Source organism: Dromaius novaehollandiae, chromosome 26 (genome assembly GCF_036370855.1).
Source record: "Dromaius novaehollandiae isolate bDroNov1 chromosome 26, bDroNov1.hap1, whole genome shotgun sequence".
Lineage (NCBI taxonomy): Eukaryota > Metazoa > Chordata > Aves > Casuariiformes > Dromaiidae > Dromaius > Dromaius novaehollandiae.
Genome location: NC_088123.1, coordinates 6,265,812 through 6,285,169, shown reverse-complemented (window position 1 = coordinate 6,285,169; position 19,358 = coordinate 6,265,812). Strand labels below are relative to the sequence as shown.

Sequence of the window (19,358 nt, the reverse complement as noted above, 5' to 3'; positions counted from 1 at the left end):
TCAATAAGGAAGCAGTTCAAAGAAAAACAGAAGTAACCTCTTCCCTAGCAGACCTCCAGAAACAGCGTCCGCTGGTTTATCTCATTCCTGTCTTTCTCTGCCCAGGCTTGACAGCTCTAACCGTGACAACGGCACTGGCCTGGCTGCTCACCCCATCGCGGAGCTGCGATTTCTTCCGTGCAGTTTGGGCCGTACGGCCCTGCTCTCCTGGCACATTCGTGTCAGCTTCAATCGGCACTGGAGCAGGAGCAAGGTTGTGCTCCTGCCTCCGGGTCAAAATAACAGCTGCGCCAGATGTTCCAGGCACACTCAGAAAGCACTCCAACAGAAGGGGCTCGTGCTTTGTCTCAGTGCTGCGACACCGAGCCAATTTCATTCAATAAAAAAAGAAATTAAAAGAGAAAACACCCAACCCTGCAAAAGCACTGTGGTTTCTCTGCTTAATAGGACCAGTCCAGTTTGCAAGTGAGAATAATCCCATAGGGTTTGATCCCGATTAAAATCAAAAGCAGCTCTGGCGTTGACTTCAACGGGGGATGAATCACTATCCTATCTGCGTCCTCTCTGGAGGGGAAGCTTTGCATTTGCCACAAAACTGAATTTCGAACTCAAACCTGATTCCTGCCTCCCGCCCCCCCAGGTGAGCACTCCTACCTCCTTTTATGTTTCAGTCTGAACTGAAGTAGTTTGCAAAGCAAGCCAGGGTGCCCGTGACCTCCAAACACACACGCATCCTGACTGGAGTCAAACTGCAAAGAAAAGTTAGAGAGTAGCAAGTAGCTTATATAGGTAGTGAATTCCTCAGACACATTTTCTGTCCTTTCTCGCATCTCTGTTCCACGGCCGAGTTACTCCCTTAGGGACACCCATGCTAGTTTTAATGCTTGCACCCGCTCTGTATGTTGAAAGCAGCCAGCTCTGGTTATGAACATCACTAAAAGGTGAGTAACTGCGAGATGAGGCCGAGCGTGGCAGTGGGAAGAGGCACTACGCTGCAGCGTGGTACACTGGATCAGGCCACAGGCAGACATTGAAACAGCAGAAAAATGTTATCAAGTCTCAAAGAGACCCTGTGCAGATAGTGCCTGCGCTTTGAGAAAGTGGGGAAGTCAGGTTTAGGAACACACTAAGAATACCCAGGATGGGAGAGGATTTTCCCTGAAGATCTTCCTTTCTCATCTGGTCAGCTAAGAGCGGCCCTGGAGAGTAAAGAGCACGCCAGGAGAGAGAGGAAAGAAAAATAAAACCCCAAACCCAAAGAGGCAAAAACCCAGCGAAGGTGCATTCACCCAGGAGCAAAGGCTTAGCACGAGCCACGAGGAGTTTTCTCCCCAGCTTCCCTCACAGGTTAAACGCTGCCCTGAAGTGCAGGGGTTTCTATCGCAAACCTTTGTCTTCTAGCTGATGCATATACGTGTGTGTGTGCGTATATATATGTATAAAAGCAAAAGGGAAGCCATGCTTTGCCCCGAGTGAGCTGGCTGCATCTCGCCAGGTCCATCCGCCGCGCTGCCTGCACAGCCCACACAGTTTGCCCTGTCGTAGCACCGTAAGCTCTTTCCCAAAGTGGTCAGACTCTGCCAAACCTCAAGGAGAAATACGGGAAAGAAGAAAAGATAAAAAAAGAGAAGCAGGGAGCCCTGCGCCCGTCCCCCCGCGCCAGGGCTGGGGCTGCGGTGAGGCCGGCGGCCCCCCGCCGCTGTAACCGGATCCCTGCCCACCTTCCCGGCCCGCCGCCGCGCTCCGCTCCGCTCCGGAGGGACGTGAGCAACTGCATCACCTCGGGAGTTAGCAACGCGTCGCTGCTTCCCCCGGCACGTCTGCTGCCGGCGAGCAGGGGAGCCCGCCGCCGCGCGCCGACGCTCCCGCGCACACGTACACACCCGGCCCCGGCTCGCAGCGCGCCGGCGGCCGGCCCGAGAGCTGCCCGCGTGCCTCCGGCTGCCCGGCTCCTCCGCGGGCGGGCCTCGGCGCGGCGCCCCGGGTCAGCATCGGCCCTGCACCGCGGCCGTTACCCGGTGCGGCACCGCGCGCTGTCCGGATGCGGCTCCCCATCGTCACCGCGCGCTGTCCGGATGCGGCTCCCCATCGTCACCGCGCGCTGTCCGGGTGCGGCTCCCCATCGCGGAGTTATAAGCCAGGAGTAGCTTCACTTACCCTGACAGTATAAAAGCGAAGCACGGGGAGGCTGAGCAGAACCTTCCAAGGTGCTCAGCCCCAGCGACCGCCGCCGCCGCCCCGGGCTGAGCACTGTCAGAACTCGCTCCACAGGCAGGACTCAATTAACAAGTCGTCTGCCCCAACGTGGCCACTCGAACCCGTCCGCAGGCGTCAGCCTTCCCTCCGCAGACCTGGCAACAAAAGCCAGCCGCTCGCTATTCTCCCGTCAAATAACGGCATTTCATACCTCGGGTTTTCTGTAAAAGTCAGGAAAGGATTAATTGTGTCACGGCCACTGCACATTTAAGGTAACACTGTTTTATGCCCAACATAAGGTTGCAACTATTGTCTCACGCTGTGTTCGAGTTAATCGCCAACGTAAACGAAGCCAAGGAAAAAGACTTTTCGTATTACTTTACTACATGATTTATTCACTTCGCACAATTTGATTTTTTAATAAAAGCAATTATGTAGTTTAGTGTATTTCTGCTGGGCTGCTTTTCTGTCTTGTAAACGCAATGCATGATGAAAAGCGATTATTAATAATGGCCCGGTATTATTTGAAATCCTATGCTCTAAATCCTGAGTGCCTGTTTCAACGGGATTTTGATTAAGACCAAATGTGCATCACATATCAAACGCATGAGGAACTTTCAGCACTCAGGGCCGGTACTCAGGCCCGGCCTGGTCAATGGAAAAACGCACCCGGGGAAGGTAAAACGGCCCCTTAAAGGCATCGCTGCTATGGCCTTGAGATTTTACCCCTCCGAACACCGGTATCACCGGCTCGGGCTCAATTCGTACCTGCGCCGTGGGGCCGGGGTGTTTGCTCCCGCCTTCCTCTCCAGCAGGTAACCATGCTTGGCTGCAGCAAGAGTTAACTCCAAACCCTGATTTCGAGGGGCTTTGGGCAAGACCTTTGCTCAGGGACCACCGTATCTCCATGAGACTCCCCTTGCAACAGTTTTTGCCACAGAAGCAAAACAAAATAACAAAAAAACCCACTTGCAAAAAATATTCCCCCCCCGCCCCGCTCCAGAGCCTGATGACACTAGCAAATATCTAAATAGTTTCTTGCAAAGGCTTGCCTTAACCAGAAAGACGATCTCTCATTAAAGCATAAAATTAAACACTTCAGAACAAAGCTATTGGCACATTAATATGGAGATTCTGCCTCACCCCCCCTTCATCAAAATGCATTAGCCCTTCATGTGCAATTTGCATTGGAAAGCGTAGGAGCCACATAGCATTAACAGCTGTGAAATTGGTGTCATTCTTAAAGGTTAAAATAAACCCAGCTATTCTCTAAAGCTGCCAAGCATTTCTTTGCAAGATCTATGGCCAGAGCCTTCATGAATCATGAATTTGCTTTTTTTGTGCGCTGTGGAAGAATCCTTTGCCATTTACAGGGAGGCAGGAGCGCTCCCTGCTCAGCCTCTTGCAGGAGAGCCTCAGCACCAGGTACGCAGTAAGGCGAGCAGAAATTATCCAGCGATATACCTTTTAATTTGCACAGCAGCCCTTTAAAATTGGGAACTGGTACGGCAGCCTCCCCACTTTACTCTTGAGAAAGTCTCTTGAAACTTTTCTAGCCAATGGTTACAGGAATTTGTTTTGCAAGAGTGTCATTTTGTATTTTTTCTTTTTATTACTATAACAAGGCACAGATCCTAAAGTTAGTACATTAAACATTCTGGTTACCCTACTGACCAGAACATTTAACATGAGAATCATTCTTTCCCCATGATTTTTCAGAAGCTAGAGAGATTATTCTCATGGAAAATCTATTAATTGCCAAGCCCTAAATAACAGTGTCTTGTTAAATAAGAGGAGCGAAGTGAGCAGGGCATAATTGAAAACATATAGATGCAAATGGGAAAGCTCCCCTTGGGATTGCGTCCCCTGGTCTCCCTGCCAGAGACCGACTTGCACAAAATGCAGCCCCTGGGTTGCGGGGGCTCAAAGTCCCTTGCAGCCCCTGCGCGGCCTGGATTTGGAGCTGGTCGAGAGATTGCAAGGACCCAATTACACTTTTATGCGTTGCTTCGATTTGCGAGTGCTCATTTCCAGCCAGAGCATGGGGTGCTCTGAAGTGCCAAGTCCTGCACGCCGTCGCTCCAGCCCCAGCCCTGAAATGCTCATACGCAACCAGCAAAGCGCTCTGTACCTGCGCAGCGCTCGGGAAGAGAGGACCCGGCTCCATACACCACCTCTGCATCCCACGGGCACAGTGTCTGGGTCTGGAAGGCAGAATTACTTCCATTGACTTCGGATTAGATCCTCAGATTGACACCTTTCACAGAACAGACATGCATAAGGGTATTTTTGGAAGAAGAGGAAAACCAGGGACATTTTCCCTATTTCCTCGGAGGTTCCACATCTATCAGAGGCCATTTTTATCCCTTTAGGGTTCCTGGCAAAACCCATTGCCTCGGCCATCAGTATCTTGGAATAAAAGACCCCCCTACATCCTCAGCCACTGTGAATTCAACTCTTCTCTGCGCCCCATCTGCTGCTTTGGATGCAAACCCTGAGCGCTGCTGAACACGCGGGGCTGCGCGGAGTCGCGCGCGTTGCCTGAAGTCCGCTGGGGTTTGGCCTCCGAGGGAGACGGCGATTAGCTAGGCAGCACATCTCGGCAAGGAGCAAGGCTGCTTTTCGTAAAGGGGCTGGTCAGCACCCGCGAGCCTCTGCTCGCTGGTCTCCTTCGGCGGGCTCGACTCACCCGGCGCCTTTTGTCACTACACCTCACACCTACTTTTGCAGAAGAAGAAGCAGGGAGCTCTGAATAATGTATTGTGGCTTCCAAGCCAGCTTCTCCCCCCACCTCCCCTTTTTTGATCAAAACTGAACTTAAAATAGAAGAGGAAAAGGGCTTGCATAAATATCTGACAGCTGCTCCGAGCTTTCTCGCTAGCGCAGTAACATACAGGAGAATGAGGAACATGACTTTTTAGCTTAGTCAGAAGACCTGTTTTGGCCCTTTTATTAGGTTAAGAGATGGGAGAGGTGTTAGCAAGGTAGCTAGCAAGATGGTGTCTAGGCAGATAAGTGCCTAAAAAAAAGGAATCTAGGGAGATAGGAGGAGACCAAAGGAAGAGCAAAAAGATAAGAGACCAGGAGGAAGGGCAAGAAAAAGCTCATCCGAGGCTTTCTGCCCTAACTCCAAGGATGGTTTATATATCTGCCGACAGAAATTTCACCTCCACCCACCTCCTAAGCAGCTATGCAACGATACAGAAAAGACCACAGCTCCAGTGGCCATGCTTTTAAAACAGACCTTTGTGTTTTTAATATCCATTCACTAAACATGAGAAGAAAATGGACTTTATAGAATAGAAATTCCCAAATCCCCATTTCTTGCCCCGAACACAGTGTCAGGGCAAATGCGTGAACATTGGGGAGCACGTAAAGGTAAAGGAGAAGGAGTGGGGCTTGGCGGGAGAGTTAACGGTCCTCTCACAGCAGCATCCTCAGCATAGTTCCCTTTTTGGCAGCTTGTTCTGAACCAACTCTGAGAAACAGAGACATCACTAAACGGGACAATCAATTTTCACGGAAGATAAGAGCCCGGACAAGCACGCGTTATCTTCGGAAAGAACAATCCCTTTGTAGTCCTAAATTAAGATTTGTCTTCCAGATTGCAGTTGCATCAGATGGAAACTAAAACCAGAGCAGCCACAAATTGATTGCCTTTTCTAATTGTCACTTATCTGGTGTTCAGCCATAAGAATAAGCATCTTCAAGGCCTTATTTGAACTAGGAATTTGCCCCAGTTCTAGTCAGGACGTTTAAAGATTGGGCTGGGGATTTCTCCTTCGCATCTTCCAGCACCGAACGGCAGCGTTGCCCACTGCAAACGCCTGGATGCCGCGGGTGTTATCTGGGAAACACCACTGCCCTGGATCACAGCCTTAGGGTTAAAAAGAACAAAGGAAATCTTTTATCCTCAAGCAATGCTTGGGAGGTCGATACAGAGCCTTTAAGGCCCAGTCCACGTGGGGATGGTCCCATCAAGCAACCAACGTTCCAGCTAGACCATGAAACAAAATCAGGACTTTGGTCCTGCTCTGCCTCTGCAAAACAAGCCAGGATGAAGCCCACCACCCTCATTCCAAGATAAGCAGAATTTAATCTTGCATGCTTTTCATACAAAAACCCAAGACGAGGCACTACATAAAACATGAACGCGTTGATTATGGAACAGCCAGGGAGAGCAACTGCCTCACTGGCGGTGGTGCCAACCTAGACCGACCAATCAAAGTGTTTTTCCAAAAACAGAATAGCAATTTTTTGGATGCTTTTCTTTTCTACAGGAAAAGTGATCAGAATCCTCTCAAACATATCAGGGGAAAAAAAAAAAAAGCCAAACAGAAAGCCACCAGCAAGCAACCCCCTCCACCAAGTTTATTAAAAAAATGACATTTATGAAGTCTGCCATGATTTTCAAATCCATCCTTAGCAATCTTGGCCCGACTGCTTAACAAGGTGACATTCCTACAAGTACGCTGCGTATGTATCTGTGTGCGTGCATATTTTTGATAATTTTAATTCTCTGAGCACCTTAGGCTATATTTGACAGAGAAATAAAGACTTCAGAGTCCCTCACCCGCCCCTGCTTTGTTGCATCGGGTGCTAGAAAGGACAGTCGTTGGAGGACATCCCTCAAGCCCACTTCACCCAAAGCCTGCGGTGTCTCATCACCCCTTACTGGATACCAGGGACTCCACGGGGGAAGAAGAGGGAAGGGAGATGTCAGATGCCCCAGTTGTGGGAAGAGCTTCAATTGCCCACAGGCCCCAAACCTGGGGGAAACCAGGCTTTGCTAATCCCGGCGCTCCAGGAAATACCGCCTCGTTTTCCAAGGAAGGGGCCTGTTTCCCACCAGCTGCCGTCTCGCTGCGGGATGTGCTCAGGGTCTCCAGCCACCGCTGCGCAGGACCCCACATACCCCACGCAGCACCCCGCCACCCACCAAGCGCTCGGTTAAGACCTGACTGAACATGCTACAGATGTAACGTGAAGTTTAGTCTCTTGCGATATTTAAGCTGTGGCTGACAAAGCCTGAGAAAACTGGAGACCAACCTGCACTGTTCACAAAGACGGGCTGCATGGCCGAGAGAGTTCACTGGTTTTATCACGCCTTGGTGACACCAGGAGGTGTCCTCGTGGTGCCCGTTATGGGGGCGTGGGGGTGTTATTCTGGGGGATTTCAGAGCCATCCTGAAGCTCCCTGTTAACCAAAGCGTCCATTCAGGAGGAAGGGGCCTGGAAGAACAAATGAAGATTGCTTAGATGTTTCCCCAGGAGAGCCCATGTGTGCAGTCTCCCTTCAAAACACTCACTGGCCAGGCCCTGGATGCAGGTACCGCCGCTCTTCTAAAGCGCCAAAATGGAGATTAGCCAATTAACAGCATTTCATACACCGCTACAAGAGGCACGGGTGCAACAGGGTAACGCAAGGATCCACAGTCATTTCTTCAGGGCTGTTACACTTCTGGGGCCACTCCTGGAGCAAAATGGTCCAGCCCAAAGTAGTGAACACCACAGAAGGGGGGAAAAGAAAAAAAGAAATCAAGGCAGGAAGCTTTTGAGAATGCTGTAGTTCTAAAAATAGCTCGGAGTTTTGGTTATTTTCGTGTACAATGCCACCAGGCAGCCAGCTCGCGCAGCAAAATCTGCAGACTCATTCCCCTCGCACCAGCTCTGCACTTCAGCACAGCTTCCGGGAATAAAAGTGCAAATTTGGGCAAGGATGCAAAGAATGCAGCGTTGCTCAGACACTCTGGTTATGAGAAGCAGTGGAAGGCCCTAATACAGGCACAGAATCCCATCTAAATATACAGGCAGAAACTGAGAATAGCCTGCGACAGCCCCGTTCCCAAAGCCCACTCCAAGCTCCCGGAAAGCCTCTCTGCGGCTTCAGCCGGCTGCGGGTCGTGCCCCGGCCATACCAACGGGCATGTTAAATTGGGTTGACAACGGCCCTTTTCCACCCGGGCTGTGCGAGGGGCAGGCAACGCCTCCAGGAGCCTATTGACTTTTCAGAGGCTACAAGAATAAAATTACAATTTGGAACCGAAATCGCCGCCGCGCCTGTGATGGAGACCAGAGCTATTTAGGGATTAGATTAGCACAGAGACTTTATGAACCATCAGCTGCAGGGCCGCTGGGAGGGAATCAGCGGGCTGCTGGCCTGGGGACCAACTGCTAATTGAAAAGGGGGGGTAGGGGAGGAGAAAGGCTGCAGTTTCATATCTAGCAGTTAAATACATTTCGGTCGCTGGTCCAAACCGTTCAAAGGATTTGCCAGGCTTGTGCCTGCCTTCCCATCCCCCTGGCAGCCTTTTAGCCTCAGCTTCCTTGTTAAAAAGCTGAATAGAGCCGCGCTTTTTACACGTTTCTGCTTGCGCAGACAGCCCTGGCCCCAGCACCCCGGCAGCCCGGCTCCCTCCCAGACTCCCGCGGAGGCTCTCTGCCAGCACGGCCAGAGGCTTCCTGCTAGAACAAGAGGGATCAGCTCATTTTCGGGTGTGCAGAGCGCAGTGGCTACAACCCAGCAGCAGTTAAACCCCTCCTAACACCTACGGATATCCCTTACCACGGGACCCGGCCACAGGTTAGACCCAGGTGTCCTCACCAGAGTTAAAATGACATAAAATCTACTGACTCGCCCTCACCGATGCTCTGCTGCGTGAGCTCTGCTCCCTGCACAGGCAGCCTGTTTTCGGGGAAGTCAACTGGCGACAGCGTGTGCAGGACAGCACGCGATCCGACGTCTCCCAGCTATTCTCCGGGTGGCCTGTGAAGTGTCCGAAAGCAGTTAATGTACTAACTAACTTTGGCAAGTTATTAAACAAGGTGGGTTTTTCAGCACAGTTATGGTTAGAAATAAGGAGCATTCGAAAAGGCTGTGAACTTCTGTACGAGAGAGGCCTGGCGTTAAGTTTTTCTTGCAATATATTGCGTAGCTGCCTGAAGTCGGTACGGGTTATATTAGAGCCCTAGACAGTTGTCCGACAAATTCCTGGTAAACAAAGAAGACAAAGCTGGAACTCGAGCTATGTGCAAGTCTATTTATGTTTGTTGGTTGCAAGTTATTTCTTTAGTAAACGTTTCCTGTTTAAGAAACGTACAGCATTTTACCCTGCGTGCCTGCAACCGAACGCCCTCGGACCCCGGCATCGAACAAGCCATCCTCGCTGCCCAGGTTACGCTGGTCAGATCTAGCCTTCTCATGCAGGAGAGGTTTAAATACATCTTCAAGGGGTTTTATCTTTGACAGCTTTTAATCAAAGAGGCTGCCCTGAATGTATTTCCAGGGTATTGACAGTCCTCCACAACACAAAGTTAATCTCTGTGGACATAAATCACTGCTGATTCAGTTATTGTACAAATACACCCTTCTGTGGATAGCAGCCACTTAAAAATAAAATATACGTAAACTATACAATACAGAGAGCATGTGTAACTACTGATATTTAGCAACAGAATTTGATTTTACTCTGTTCACCTTCTGCATCCACGTGGTGATTCAGCTTGCCCTTCGGTTTCTAACCAAAGCTAAACACAAGTTCAACTGACAAGTAAATCCCACCCACACCAGGCAAAGCCTGCAGGAACGCAAGACCTGAGAAGGAGAGTTTCTTCCCTCTCCCCTCACCAGCGAGTTTACTGCACCAGGGAAGCCCCGCAGCCGCCCCACCGCTTTCTCTCCTCTTTTTGCAGGGAGGAGGCACTGATGCACGGACGCAGTCACACCTGGAGGCAGCAGCAGGCATTGCTGGGCAGCCAGCAACGTCCCCGGCAGAGCACGTGCGTGACGGCGAGCGCCCCAAGGAGCTACGGCTCCAGCTTGTCACCCCGAGCAAATTGGCACAACCGCAGGAAGGCACCCGGCGCCCTTCCTGGGGCCCCGGCTCAGCAGCCAGGTGGGAACCCTGCGCGTCTTCGGGGCCGGGCTGCTCGGCAGCACCGAGAGGCTCTTGCTCTCCGCCGGCCTTTGGGCCCCCACGGACCTCGAAGCCCCAGCAGGAAAGGTCCGGCGCGTACGCGGCCGCACACGCTCTCCCTATTGAGCGGGGCGGATTTTGGCAATCAGACCCGAGTGGTGCGTATGTAGCTTATAAAAAAGCATTCTTCCTCACCTAATCAGTTTTAGAGGTTTTCAAGATAAGACATAAAACATAAAAACCGGTTTCATTTTTACTTAAGCGCTTAGGGAGTCATGCTGACAAAGGACCACAACGTAGCTGAGATGCAATAAACTCGCTGAAAAATTACTTCTGCTTTATCAGATAGTTCTTAGCAGAGCGAAGGGATGCAGCTAACCTGTATGACACGTCTCATCTTCAAACACACGCGGCCAGACCCGAATGCCCCCCGCCTAGGAAAGACGCTGGCAGCACAGCGGCCCGCGTGCGCATCCTCCCAGCAGAGCCGAGCAGGGCTCGGAGGAGCTGCACAGCGAGCCGGGAGGCAGGAACATGCCAGCTGTGAATTTGAATGGAGCTGCTTTGCAAGAGAGCAGAACGCTGCTGCTATATTTGGCGAGTCCCTGAGAGATTTTGCTGGGAAGGAGCATCTGTTTCATTTGATGCGGTGCCCATCACCCCTTAAAAGCAGAGCATCTTGCGAGCAGCCATGGCCACGGGCAGTCAGAGGCAGCAACCTGTGGGCACCCTAAAGGCGATGCCTGGGACCACCTCCCGGAGAAAGCGGATGCCCTCGGCCACAGAGGGATGCTCGTTTGTGTCACCGCATGCACCCGTCCACCTGCCCGAGACGGAGGGGCACCGCAACATGAAGCCGTCAGCGCTCATGAGGCAGAGCGGAAAACGCCGACCTGCGCCTTATTCCTCACCTGGACAAGGAGCAAAACCTAACAGCAAAACCAGCTTCAGGCTGTGATGGATGTGAGTGATACTGCTCTCTGCTCTACCTGTTTCATCTTGGGGCAGATCCAAGGTGCTAAGTGTCTTTAAATTACAGTAGAAAAGATATGGCTAGACAGTCATGTGCAGAAACCCGAGAGCTGCTCGCTGCAGTCCCAGGCCTCCAGCCCCGCGCGCGCCTCGCTGCGGGGAGAACAGCGCATGCCACGTGCGCACGCGGGGCCCTCCTTCCCCAGAGACCACCCGCTCGTCCTTCCCAGCCACCACGTCTTCAAAGCAGAGACGCAGAACCGGTAGAGGGGACCAGGTTTCAGAGCATCCCTATTTAAGCATCCGTACTTTCCAGCACTTTGTAGGCATCCAGTACTTCTGCAAGCACAGGGCCATGTGTTTCAGCACGAAGCTGCGCTCATGCCGCAAAGCTAAGGGTTATCGAGCACAGCTGGTGCTGCTCGAATCCAAGCTGTGTGCCAACAGTTGGCTCCAGAAGGGCAGGACGGGGCACCACACAACCCACGTAGGTAGGAGGAGAGCAGTGTGTGCACAAGTGCTGCCCTGAAGCGCTGCAAGCTTGAAGACCCCAAATCAAGGTGGTCATGGCACGGCAGTTTCCACCTACGTGCTCACAGCGGCCGGGGCCGGAGGTCCCGTGCCCTTCCCGAAACGCGGCTCCGCGGCTCCGCGGGGCGAGAGCAAGCCGATTCCTCCCAATAGATGGCAGCAACGCATGGAGACGCGGCGCTTCCCAGCCCTCGGCCAGCCCAGGCGCAGGTGAGCGCCCAGAGCTGCCGCGGGCAGACCCGGCGTCCCGGGCACCGGCCTCCGCGGCAGCCGGACCACCCGGCCTTCCCTCCGCCGCCCAATTATTCGTGCGCTTGAATGGAAGCGGCTTCCTCCCCCCAGCCTCGCCGGCGCCCTCCCCGCTGCGCCCTCCGCTACTTTTGTTCGCCGGGGCAGGCTATTAAACGCCGGCCGGGGAAGAGGCCCGTAGCAGCGAGCGAAAGCACTAGATGTACTCTGAAAACAGCCCGTGTCAATGGAGCTGGGGTTTTGTTACTGCGTGTCCCTAATCGAACTCTTTGTGACTTAATCACGCTTTTGGCAGCGGCGTAAGAAACAAGCAATGAATCAAGTTATTGTATTTCCTGGATTTTACTCCGCTATTGTAGTGTGCGACCCCAGTGAATATGCCGACTCCACTTCTTCGCCTGGGTTAATTCCTCCAGCCCTCCGAGCCCAGCCAAAAGGGCTTTTATGGAACGAGCAGCTTCGCTAACGCCACGCGGTATATAATGGTTTAAAAATCTCATCTCGACCGGCTAAATCTCTGCAGAGGGAACAGGGGAGAGAGCAGAAAGGGAAAACGGAAAGGGTTCAGACATGTCGGGAGCCGGGAAACCGGGGAAAGAAAAAGCCGTCAGGAGTTGCTTTACAAATACAGGCCTCCTACTTTGTTAACACATTTAAGTAATGTTAATTGCAGAGCACTGCAGTATAAAGAGGCATTTGTAATTGATTAATCTATGTTTGCCATTTTCTAATTAAAGAGAAAAGAAACCCTAATTATTCCACTCTGTACCAGGCAGCGGAACAGTCATTATGGAATAAGCCATTTTCCCGTCTCCAGACACTGGGCTCCCCTATTCTCCCACGTTACATAAACCCTCGGCACCGGCAGCCCGTCCCCGCTCGCTAGGCGCTGCGGCCGCCCCACGCTCGGCGGCACCCCGGCACGGGAGCGGGGCAGCCCACGGCGAGCTGGCGGGCAAACCTCGCCAAGGATGGTGGTGCGACCTCCCCCAGGCCCCCCATCACCCTGGAAACTGAGATGGGCCAGAGAGAAACGCGACCACGGCACCCGCTCCCATCGCTACGTCGGCAAACGTGCCGGGCGATGCAGAGGCTGGCTGACAGGGAGGGCTGGAAGGGCGGCAGGCTCCCCTTCCCCTGCTTTGACGAGGCAGGACGGAGCAATTCCTCTCCAATTCAGAAGAAATGCCGGTAATGCAGCTCCTACCGATAAAATTATATGCCATTGCCTGGCTCGAGAAGCTGGGGAAACTATAAGACCCCAACTGGCTACAGTCACGCGCCTGGCGCACAAGACGCAGCCGTTTCAGACCTGTTCTCCCGAAAGAGTTAACCGCACCGCTCTGCTCTTTAGGGGGGCACTCAGGGCACGTCGTGCGACCCCCGAGCGTATTTAAGCTCCGGTTTCGTCAGGGCGCGGCTGGCGATGTGCCACTGAGAGCGGACGCCGAGCACGCGCGGCCCGAGTCAGGGAGAGCCCGGAGCTCTTGCTGCAGAGGTACTGTGGGGTTGGAGCATAACTTTTTCCACTTTTCATGATTTAAAAAAAGCTTTGAGAGAAAAATATTTCATAATTAAGACAGTGGGACTCATTATTCCAAGATATTGTTGAAGACACGTAGGAGGATTTTTAAAAAGGGCTTAGACATGAATAAAGATAAAGAATATGCAGTTTTAAGCCAGGCAAGGGTTTAGCAGGGAACATAAATCCCTCATCCTTCAAACTGAGACCCATTTTTAATAATTGAGGGTTGAGAGGAGTATTATTTTCTGCTAAGTACCAGTGTCCTCCTCCTTGCTAGCACCTCTTAACTGGCAGACGAAAGTGGTTCTCAGTCTAGCATGTAATCGTAATTTCCAGACTCAAAGCAGACCCGATGCAATTACTGACATTACCCCCAAACAACAGAAACGCCTGTTAGCACAGTGACAGAATGGGAGGGTTTGAAAGTAAAGCTCTTTCGGGGTAGATGAATAAAACATGGTGAGACTAAGTGTCTGTCCCTTGTCTGAAGCAGGTCCTAAAAAAGCTCTTCAGAGACCTCCGAGGTGGAGCTGGATGATGAAGATGCAAGCAGTACAGGGTAAATGCCCAGTTTTTCCTGTGCAACTGTAGTAGAGGCCCCAAATAATCCTAGGGGTCTGTTCTGCTAGGTGCAACACAAACCCCTAGACACTGCTGCAAGATTATTTTGGTATTTACAACACAGACAAGCTACATGGGCGTAGGAGGAGCTGTTGTCTCCACGTTAGAAGTGGACAACTCAGGCACAGATTGAAGAACCAATTCCCCATATCCATACATGTGTGCTTAATTTCGAGCATGAGTAATCCTTTAAATCACAGACTTGAAGGAACCACTCATGCTTAAAACTAAGCACACATGTGAATGTTTGCAGGGTCCGGCCTGGATGATCATCTGCCTCAGTTTCCACCTGTTAAGCGAGAGTGCCATTTTTACACTGCCATTTTTTCCGGTTCCAGCTAGGCACTGTAACGGCTGGGCCGGTGTGCAGCACCGCACATCCTGGTCCTTACGCTGCGGCTTTGAGAGGCTTCTTTTCTACAAGTAATCAAATTAGTCAATTATCTGTAATCTACTGAAGCAAGAAGTACAATTGTAAATGCAGAGAGTAAATCCAATTTGGCCTCTGCCATCCCCGTTCAGTGCCAAGCGAGCTCGGAGGGGAACAGCGGGCTTTGTCAATGATGCGCACCACGGCATCACCCCAGGCAGCAGGGTAACAAGTAATGTTGAATTTTCAGGCCAATGTCAGCCAAAGGCCTTCACAGAGAACTCAGGTTTCACCTATGCTAATTCGCCAGGCAGTTAAATGATACGCCTTCAGACGGTTTTCCTGCTGGGGAAGTCTCAGAGAGGCCTGTTTGATGTCACCGAGGGCTGACTGTATTTTTCCTACGCAAATCCCTTCTGCAGTTTCCAGCTGGATGAAATGCCCGTACCTGCCTTCCATCCCGGGCCCCTAGCAAAGAGCCGCCGGGCTTCTCCCTGGGGCGCTGCAACGAAGTCACTGCTGCCGGGGATCCCCCCTCCCCAAGGGGGAGGTTAAGGGTATCAGGGTTTGTTCGCAGATGAATATAGTTACTTGCTCCTAAATGGCAGGGGAGATTTGGGGTGGAAAGTTCCTGTTTGCATCTGTGATGGTATGGCTGAGTACAGAAGTGAGATTGCTGCTTTATTTCCTTATTTTGCTTAATTACAGACCCTTAAAACAAGTAATATCAGATATGACCTCTTACTGGAGCTCTCTGCCCTACAAATAACACAGCTGACATCTGTTGCAATGACTGCAATGGTCCTTTATCATCTCAGCCTGTTGTTATTACCTGCCTTTTTTTCATCAGCAGGATCATTTATGATGTTCCCACAGTTGGATGTATATATTTTATAATCTCAGGCACACTCTTATTCTGGCAAATGTAGTTGTCTGAAGAGCAGCCAACCCATTAACAGTACATTTATGGTTAACTAAAGTCAGATAAAGGAATTATTTGAACCGAAAACTGAATTTTATTTGTTCTCAAACCCAGCCAGTGTTTGAACAGAAACAAAATATCCTGTAAATGATACACTAGAATATTCGCACTGCAAGAGTCATGGCTGGAACCACACTAGGCAACAGTCACAAGACTATAAATATTCATAAAATTCACAACCACTATTTCAGAGCAAGGCACAAGTAAGTGGGTAAGGCATTGAACTGGGAATCACAGAGACCCACAGCCTACTCCTAGCTGTGCTGCACAACCTTGGCCAAGTTATATCATTTCTTTATGCCTCTGTTTTTCCCTCCTTTCCTTTGTCTGTCTTGTCTATTCACATTTTTTGCTGTTCAAGACAAAAAGTGTACTCTACCATTTCCTGGAGGTGCCACCTGAGCTCCTGGCTGCAGCAAGGGGGAGGCCAGGCTAGGCAGCGCGCAGAAGCACTACCCAGCTAGTCTGGAGCCCCAGAGTCCTCCACAACAACAGCACAGCCAAACAAAGGCCATAAACAAGGTTTTTAGGAAACCACCGTTTTCCTCAGGAGAATGAAACCACTCAGTGGCACAAACACATGGCAAATCAGATACACCTGAAAACCCCAGACAGAGCTTTGCATATCATTCAAAACCACTCCAAACAGCTACTTTCGAGGGCCTACCCTCTTGCTTAGAATAAAAAGGAGAACAATAATGAAAAATACAAAATAAATGAAAACTTACCAGCTAGAAGAAACATGAGCCTATAGGAAACAGCTAGCAGCCAGCCACCCCAGCAGCAACACCCTTTCTCCCCTGCCTGCTTCACCTTAAAAGGGCCAGAGAACAGGTAAATAGGGAAATGCAACTCAGGCTGAACGTGAAGACACAAAGGAAAACAGTAAAATCCTAAACCTGGCAGATTTTCATTTCCCTGCACCTTGTGAGAGCATAAATTGCTACCACTGTGACGAGAGGAAGTACTTTGCTTGGGAGTACAAGACAAGGTGAAGTATGATAGATGGCCTGACAAATCTGCCTAACGTTAGTGGAGGAGCAAGACTTTATAATAACAGAGGATGCTGGTAAAGACGATCCTGGAGATATTTTCCTATCTGATGCTTGTTATTTTAGTATTTAGGTAAATACATGCAGACCCTGCTCTGATCTATCGAGGTGTCGCACTGATCCTGGAGTTGGAGCTGGGATTTGTTATTGGCACTGTCATGGCCTGGGCTCAGTAAATCTCCCAAAGGAGATTCAGACTTTGTCATCCATGAGAACAGTTTAGCGTTCAGTCCTGTCCAGGCGGACGTGCCCTCCTGTCTTCCTAGTGGAGGTTGTGCTTTAACCCCCGGACAAAACACTTCAGAAAATTTTCAGAAGCGAGGCAAGTTTCCTTCCTCCTGGTGTCAAGCCAGGGCTTGACAGGTTGGAATATGTGACATAAATTCATCCCTGCTCCATGTCCAGTTCGTTTTCGGTACTCTGCGGACTACAGGAGACCCGCTGCCTGCCCTTGCCTTCTCCCCATGCTAAAGATAAGAGGATGCAGGAAAGCGGAGGGAAAACTACCAGAACTATTATCTTTTTAATGATCTGGAGAAAGATTTAAACTGTTGAAATCTTCCCATTGTTAATCAGGTGATTCATCCCTTACCCACCAGCACATTAAAGTGCAAGGGGATTTTTTCCTACCCTGCCTTTATGCTCAATCCAATGACCTGAGAGTCTTCCCGAGTAGATGTAATCCCCAGGTACAAGAGTGCGAGCGGTTGCTCTCAGCAGGATCTGTCCGTGACACTATTTCGCAGCACTGACATGTCACCAGAACATAGTTCTCTGCAAAGGGAACTAAGTGAAGGAAACCGCCAAGAATTTGGCTCCACATTATCACCCAAATCACTACTAAATTATCTATTTTGTTGTAAGAAAGGAGTACTTGGAGCAAAGAAAGACAGGGAAGTTCATCCAAACCCCTTGATCTGAATCCCCTTTGGGCACGATAAAAATATGTGCTGGCTTTCTATTCCTTTATAGATTGTAGGCAATGAAAGCTTCAAGTTCACCCACCCTCCACAGTGCTTGGCTTCAGTCAGCATAGATGGTATCTGGGGCTTTTGGAAAAAAATTAAAAGGGTTGGAAGATGTCTACAGCTCTGACACAATTATTTATGGGCCTTCAATGAGTGTTAGCTGGAAAAATAATCAAGAGTGGGAACTGAGGGGAAAAATGAGACAACAAAGCTCAAAAAGCTTCTTTTGGCTAATGCAAACCCCCACAAAATTACGGGGCTTCTGACATTCTGTAGGTGTCTGCAGAGTTCACTGCAAGATCACTGCGAGAGCTTAATGCACGAAAGGAGATGGGGACAATATCTGCCCAAAGGAGATCTCAAACAAAAAAGATTTTGGTCACATCTGGAGGAGCAGCAGTTCCTAGAGGCAGCCTGGCTTAAAGCCATGAGTGTGTATGTGTACAAACTTCGACTTTCAGTTCACAGACTCTTATAGTCTGAAATGATAGAAAGAGGTTTATCAGCTAAAGAACTGAAACTACTACTTTTACATCTGTCATCTTCTGCTCTGCAAGAGAACAGCTTGGGAGAAGACTGATCCATTGATCCCCTGTTCTGGGATAGTCACAGGTTTTGATCAGGCCAACATTATTTTTGCTAAAAAGCAAAATTCCCTAATGTGCAGAGAGCCTCCACGATGCTGTGCTCAGGGAAGGTCCAACCAGAACAGGGCTTAAGTGGGATAGATCCAGCCTTGAGCTGGTGGTCTTCCCAGAGACAAATCTACCCACGGAAAGAAGAGCATCCAGAACAGTAGAAGTCATCTTCCCATGGTCACACAGCAGATTGGTGGTGGAGGAACAATTAAGAAAACCGATACATGGTCTCTGCTCCAACACCCCTTTGGTGACTCGTTGATTCCCAGACAAACTTGCTCTGAGACCCTGGGGGAACGCACAGAGCAGCTTCCCGCAGCCACGAGGCTGGGCACCGACTACAGCTCTGAGCAAGGTAGCATGACAACAGCCGAAATTACTACAGACAGGATCCTCAGAGCCTACAGAGAAGTGGGACTGACAGTCCTTCCAGAAAACTGAAAAGGCTTTGGCAAGATAAATAAACAGTAGTTATCCACTTCTTGAGAGAGACTTAAACTGGTTTCAAGAGTTTTCTCATGGTTCCACAAACAACTGTCTTTATCCATAGCTCATCTCTGTGTCAGATTGAGATTTCTTGTCTCCCCCCACAACATGTTGAAAGAAAAAGTGAAAAGGTTACACATTTATCTTATTTCTTTGTCTCCCAGGACTTGTCTTTACTTTTCTCCTATTTCCTTAATGCAGGGGGAGAGAGGGAGAGAGAGAGAAAAAGGAAACAAAAAAGTTCTCCATGGAGAATTCAATTCAGCAGAATTACACTGCTCTTACGTCCGCTCCGAGGCTCTCTCCCACGCACAGCCTGTGGCTTCCAGCACAATATCTGCGCAGCCCCAGCACTGTGTCAGCTTTGATAAGAGCCCCTGTGTAATCAGTGCAGTACCAGTTATCCGGCTACAATATTGTATGATTTCCTCTTGTGGCTTCTTCATTCCTGTTTATAATTAAAGTAGGACTTCTTGCCATGCCAAAGGCTATATAAAAATAAGTAATAAGTAATAAAGTGATGGCATGTATCCAAGAGCTCGCTGCTGCCATTCTTATTCTTGCAACACAGTAATATACAGTAGTGGTTAATAGCATTAAGGTTTTGGGGTTTGATTAGACTGTTTGTAGCAGTTATAGGAGGATGCAGCTAGCCTACGTGAAGAAAAGGGCTGATGTGGTTTAGGATTACTGCATATTTAGCCTTTATATTTAGAAAACAGGCTGGATGATTTGCTGGGCTTTCTTCACAGCATTGTGTTCACTCTGCTACAATCAAGTTGGCCTAAAGTCATAGCAGGGCAGGTGGTTAGAAGCTCAGCCCTGGAGCCAGAACTTGTTCCATCCATTAAA

At 50.1% G+C, this 19,358-nt stretch overlaps 1 long non-coding RNA gene across 1 annotated transcript in view; it reads right to left on the bottom strand.

Moving 5' to 3' along the window:
• Positions 1–1,727: 1,727 nt before the first annotated feature.
• LOC112996720 (uncharacterized) overlaps positions 1,728–19,358 on the bottom strand; it is a 47,810-nt gene continuing 30,179 nt past the window's right edge. Inside the window, exons 6-9 of the long non-coding RNA XR_010385163.1 lie at positions 8,841–8,962; positions 7,246–7,428; positions 4,328–4,453; positions 1,728–2,417 (exon numbers count right to left, since the gene is read on the bottom strand). This is a non-coding gene — a long non-coding RNA (uncharacterized LOC112996720). The remainder of the gene's footprint in view (positions 2,418–4,327; positions 4,454–7,245; positions 7,429–8,840; positions 8,963–19,358) is intronic.